This window comes from Rhea americana, unplaced genomic scaffold (assembly GCF_003343005.1).
Source record: "Rhea americana isolate MKP2758 unplaced genomic scaffold, rheAme1 scaffold_0, whole genome shotgun sequence".
Lineage (NCBI taxonomy): Eukaryota > Metazoa > Chordata > Aves > Rheiformes > Rheidae > Rhea > Rhea americana.
In genome coordinates this window covers 17,158,830-17,164,829 of record NW_028185037.1, presented here as the reverse complement: position 1 = coordinate 17,164,829, position 6,000 = coordinate 17,158,830, and the positions used below count along the sequence as shown (strand labels likewise).

Below are 6,000 nucleotides of genomic sequence, written 5' to 3'. Positions count from 1 at the left end.
AAGTATGTTTTGGATTAAATCTTCAGTCTGCWATGCTAACGTAATTATAACTTCAAAAAAGGAGAGAGTACATCTTATTAAATAAACATCTCTATGACAGAGAGAACAGAACTTTTAAATAAAGCAAAACCAATCTGTGAGCCAAAAAAAAAAATCGCTTAAAAGGCAATCCAGCGTTCTTTTCTTCTAACAAATTTAAACTTTCTTCATATTTCCTCTTTTCTCTCATGTTCTAATCATGATAGGGAGATGATTGTCTAATGCTAATAGCAGAGCATGGCAGATAGATGAGATATTACACTGTGGATAGGTTTGTGGGTTGGTTAAGGTCCACTGTCTTTGCGAGAGCTTCAGATATATGCATTTTGGTGTATAGATTTGGCTGCAGAATGTCTGTGGATGCAGAAGCATGTATATCAAATTCRGTCATAAGATCTAAACACGGCACCACAGACCCTTGGATAAATGGACCATGCAACTAAAATCTGCAAGCAGAGACTTTGCTCGAGTTTCAGCTCTTCAAAGAATTTGCAATGGCAGAAATTATGTCCACACAAAGTTCACTGAAGTAATCAGATCCACGCCAACGCAGAATGACAGCAATGTTTAACGTTCAACAGGTAGATTTATTTGCTGCACACCATATAATACAAATCATGCATGGATACATTTACAGATATGTATTCACATGCACATATAAAATGCATGCACATAGAATATATATATATATAATCATAAGGAACAAATATGTGTGCTTTTAAAAATGCTTTCATCATGTTGCTAAATTTTCAATTTCTTTTAACTTCAAAACAAATCATTCCGACACATTTGACCTTTTAAGCAGGCAGACTGGTGAGGTTAAAATAGCTGATTTTTGTAGCCCTCTTTACACAAGATGGTAAAAGATGATGTTGCTAAAAGGGGCAAGTGCTCTGCAGTGCCACATTCCTAAATATAAAACTGGAAAAGTGGTGGGAGTGTAGAGGAACTGTAAAAGCAGAGAAAGCAAGAGGGTTGGTGCATACGCAAAGGGTCTACCAACACTTCAGGATTTGTTTTTCTGCTGTGTGTGTTTGGAGAGTTGAAGATGATTTTATACAACTCTTGATTTCACCGTGAGATTGGATGTAAGAGGTGAGTGTCTTTAAAAGCCCTTGTAAAATTCTCTAAGATCTGTAGGTGACTTGTGAGATCTTTTTCTTCTGAAATTGGAGGGAGTTGGAGCCAGGATTTCACCTGTGCTTGTAGCTGTTGCTATGGGCAGCAAATGGCCAAARCTGCTAGCAAAAATCAAAAATGTGRAGCAAATGGAAATTGAAAAAATGAGTGATAAAAGCAGACTGTGTTTGTGACATATAGCAATTTTGGTGGTGTCAAGTATTTCAGTTTTATTGTGATCCCTGCAGTTTTGGAGCTGCAGCCAGCAATGTTTCCCCTTGTTCATCACWGCAGCTGTCTCCTGGCTTGCCAGTGGGGCCGACGTGAAAGCAGACCTACAGTTCCCCTTCCCGTGCTGCAAAGCCCTCACTGGGCAGGGTGGCTGCCCTTGCCAGAGGTGGTCCCTAGTGAAGCTGAAGCCAGGTCTATCAGTCAAATGGCAGTCCTGGACTCGAGGAGCGCAGGCAGTGAAGAGCCACTGGGAGCTGCAACGAATGAGAGATGGAGAGTAAGGAGGCAAAGGAAAAGGCTGGAGGTGGGAAGTGGTTTGAAAGGAATTTGGGAAAGAGATAGGTGTGGGAAGGATGCAACGGGATCAGAGCACAGCTCCACTTTTAGGGCAGAGGAAGGGAAGCCCGTCTCCTCTGAGTGGAGGTTGCTTTGTTGCAGCCTTAAGGTCGTATTGTGACTCTTTAAAACCCCAAAAATCTTTGAGAGAGGGAGAAGGGAAGGCAGTTCTCCTCCTGTTTTAAACAGAAGTTTGTCCTTTCCCTTCACACCTTCAAGTGAGCTGTCAGCCAAGCTTCAGATGTTGGCCAACTCTTGTTTGCTGAATCCATCAATCTGCAGTGATTGACTTCTCTTCCACACTTCACTGCAGCTTCCCCCGGGGAGGATGGCTTTGTGCGGCATGGTGTTAYGGAGCGGCAGACTGCATGAAACCCCTCAGGGTACTGTCGCTCTTTAAGATCTGGGTGTTCAGCTGCTGGTGAGAAGCAAGATGTAAAAGAGGAGACAGTTCCAGGTTGGTCATCTGTGGCTGCTGAGAGAGCCTGTGTTGCTGGCTGTGCAGGGGCAAAGCTGAGAGCCTTCAAGTACGTCAAAGCTTCCTTCTTCGTGCTAAAAGAGGTCAAAGAAATATCGCTGTGGCTAGGGATGTGGGAGGAGGAAGGGGAATCAAAGACCTCCACAGCAAGTCACCTTGGACACAACAAAAGCAGCCTCTGCTCTGCAACAGCTGAAGCTCTTACACATTTGTTTTCTGCATTTTGATTGCCAAATCTCTCAGGAGAGGCTGGAATCCTCGCAAAAATCCGTGACGGGAAGAAACTCTTTAGGAAGGGATTGTTTGGTTTGGTTTTGAACTTGAAGGCCTCCCATTTGCTTGGGACACTGCCACCAGACACCTAAGGAAAGCTTGAATCTTTCAGACACAGGGTGGGCTACAGTCCTGCTGCAGTACCCAGACAGGCTCCAGAGGCAGGACTTTTGGATATCATCTCCTTTTTGCACTATATTTTGCAGCTGAAAATAAACTAGGAGGTTTGATGCTTTCCATGATAAAATTCTACTGAGCTTTTTTCTCCTCAGTGCTCCAGGTTAATATGAGTTTTTTCCTTGGAAATTCCTGTCCGTACTGCTACAATTTCTTTTGTCCAATTGCTCTTTTTTCCTTTAAAAAAAAAAGAAAGAAAGAAAGAAAGAAAGAAGGAAAGAAAAAAAAGGGGGGGGAAGTATGAACAGTCCTAAAAGCAGAAAGCTGGTCTTCCTGCTCAGGAATAGAGGTCTCCATACGGGGTTGAGTGTCTTGCTGCCTCTCATACTCCTTACTGTTCCCTGAATCTTGCACTTTAGGTAGCATATCTTCAAGGGGAGAAGAGAGAATGTTTTTTTTCCCTCCCTTTCCTTGTTCTCCTTGACTCCAGCTTTAACCTCACCTCCCTTGAGTATACSCTCCCCATAGGAGAGGCTGGAGCCCTCCCAGGCTGGAAGAGATGTGAAGTCCCTGTCCCTTGGCACACATCGCGTTGTGGGAAACGGAGGCTTTTGGGGATCCCACGTGGTTTCARGTGCTCGTAGCTGTGGCTGCAGTGCTCAGGGGTTCCCAGTTTCTGTCTAAGCTCTATTTTGGGGAGCCAAGTGCTATTTTGRGGTATTATTCTTAGGTTGCCTTTGCTTCAGTTTCCTTAACTGCACATTGGAGATACTAATATTTTTCAGCCTAACAAGGTTATCGTAATGATATATATATCTAAGGCACTCAACTAAAAATGAGGTGAAATGAACCTTTTAGATGTTTAAGATAAATAGACCAGAACCCCAGTTATTTTGGCATTTTACTAAAAGACACTTCTGATCTAAAACTAATAGTCTGAGCTGCATCTGCACGAATATCCGAATTCATACGGATACATCTGTAGGAGGTGCAGTAAAACAGAACAGGTACAGTGCTGAGGCTGATAAAGTTCTACAATTTTCCTTAAAAACATCCTCTTTCAAGATCTGATCTGTGGCAATGTAAGAGATTTTAACAGCCTATGATGAAAATTTCCCATCTACAGAAGGAATAAAGTTAATCTGATTTATTATCCCATAGACACAAAATAAACACAAGCTCTACCATCTCTTTTTTGCCACTACMGCAATAAGGCTGCAGCATGAGTTACCCTTAAATCTGACCAGCAATATGAAGYACAAGCATAAAAACAAGGAGAGAAGCATGGGCAGGACTTGCCCTTGTTTTGCTTAGTGAGGCGGCAAAGGGGAACTGCCCACGGAGCGAGCTGTAAGACGCACTGCAGTGATTCAGCTGCAGCGGGCGGCTGGGAGCTCGACCTCCCCCGGTCATGGTGTACCAACTATGTCCATGTCCTATTTAATTGATGTTCTGTTTACCACTCTGTTAAGCACCAGATTTGGAAAGTCCCCAGCTGGTGTGGAGGAATGAGCAGAATCTGTTTGGCCCCATTCACCCTGTGCTGCCTCACATAAAAAGGCAAGATTTGGCTCTCTGTTAGGATTTTAATAATTTCTCTTCAAAACATCTTGCTTTCTCTCTGCCCCGTGCTAAGTGCCATTAGACATGAGCAGTGAATGGAGCGATGCGGTGTTGCACTATCCCGTCTGCAGCCCTGGAGTTGGATTTTATCGTATTTTGTGTTCAGCAAAGCCAAACCATTGCAAACATGCTACTGGCAAACTTTTAGATAACACATTGAAGCTTGTCAATGAAATAATTTGTGTGCAGCAAACTCTCCTTTTCAATTTTTATGTGTCTTCATTTTTTTTCCCCTAGGGTAGCCAAGACAGAATTAGCTTTATATTCTTCAACAACAGAAGAAATTGGACTAGTGAAGCAAAGTAGTTCTAGGTATCACAACTTCAGTTTTAGATGCTAAATACTGTGCTTGTCACCAGCGTATGTGTAATCTATTGACTAGTGATTAGTCACTTATAGAATTAGGTTGCTCACAGRTAGTTTGTGAACAGAAGGAGGAACTAAGCTTGTTTAATATAGTATTCACACATAGATATTATTTCTATTTACTGATAGAGAAGCTGAAGCCCATAAAGGCTAAATTGTTTGCCAAGAATTACAGAAAAAGGCAGAGGCAGGTCTGGRGAAAGACTTTGGATCTCATGTCTCCAACTTATCAGCTCTAACAAACAACAGTATCTCCCTTTAATTAATTATTCATTGCTAAGTGTTTGGAAACAGCTAAGCAACAAGCACGTTACACTAAAAGACATCTTGCTGGCAACTTTTTGGCCGCGCAGGGTGTGAGCTAACACTCCTCCTTTGCGGAGCTGAGAAAGCCTCTGTATGGTAAAGAGCAGCTGTGCCTGGTTTCCATGAATGACTAAAGGTGAACCTTTGCCTTATTATTTTTTGCTACAGATCTCATTGGTACTATGCAAGGTGTGTACTATCTAGTTGTTTTCATTATTAAATGTAGTGTTTTCAGCCTGAGAAATTACTTTATTCACATGCTTACTTCTCTGAGGACCTCTTTTTCTGCCTACTTCTATTTTTCTAAACCATGACCTCTCTTCAACCTTGTCCTTCACAATGAAGAATTTCAGATATTTTCTCTCTTTCCAGTTGTAAAAGAGAGAAAAAAAGAGTAGTTAACAAGCCTTTGATTGTTTCCCATCTATATGGACCTTCCCATCACTAAAGAATTCCCTGGGCTCTGCTGCTAAACATTTACTTTCTTCTGGCAAAGAGTCTACCTCCTGCCTCTTGGTGTTTGCTTTTAGTGCTGTATTGTTGGATCTTTCCAGGCCAGTTCATGCTGGTCACAGCCTAGCTGAGTCTGACAGCTCTTCTGGGAATGGCAGATGCCTTCAGTGGGGACACTGTGCAACCATCCAGTCAGTCCTGTGGACAGTGAGGTAGTGGGATGATGTGAGGTACTCACAGTCACTCCTGAAGCTGCTCTGTTAGAATGGCTCAAACGGTCCTCGTTTTACAAGTTCCTGCTTTAATGTCCAGCTCTTTACAGAACAAACTGCACCTGCCCAGGAGACTTAGTTGCTTGTCTTCTGCTTACACTGCAGTCTTGCTGCTTTAGCAGGACTAAGCATTTTAAGCATTTATTTATCTAAACATTATTTGTGTGCCACATCTCCATCCATTCTGAAATCAATGTTCATGAGTTCACTTCCTCTCAGCCCTTTCAAAGTTCACAGACTAATACCTCTTCTGCCAGCAGAGAAAACATGTGTCTATGTTTCCCATGGGCATCAGCTGCCCAGATTCCTCCACATATAAAATATCTCTAATAGCACAGTTCCGGGTACACAGGCAAATGACCCTCATCCTCAGATAATGCCAGATGA

General features: G+C 42.6%; 1 long non-coding RNA gene across 1 annotated transcript in view; it reads right to left on the bottom strand.

The window, feature by feature from the left end:
* Positions 1-743: 743 nt before the first annotated feature.
* LOC146602078 (uncharacterized) overlaps positions 744-6,000 on the bottom strand; it is a 29,880-nt gene continuing 24,623 nt past the window's right edge. The window contains exon 5 of the long non-coding RNA XR_014897731.1: positions 744-2,277. This is a non-coding gene — a long non-coding RNA (uncharacterized LOC146602078). The remainder of the gene's footprint in view (positions 2,278-6,000) is intronic.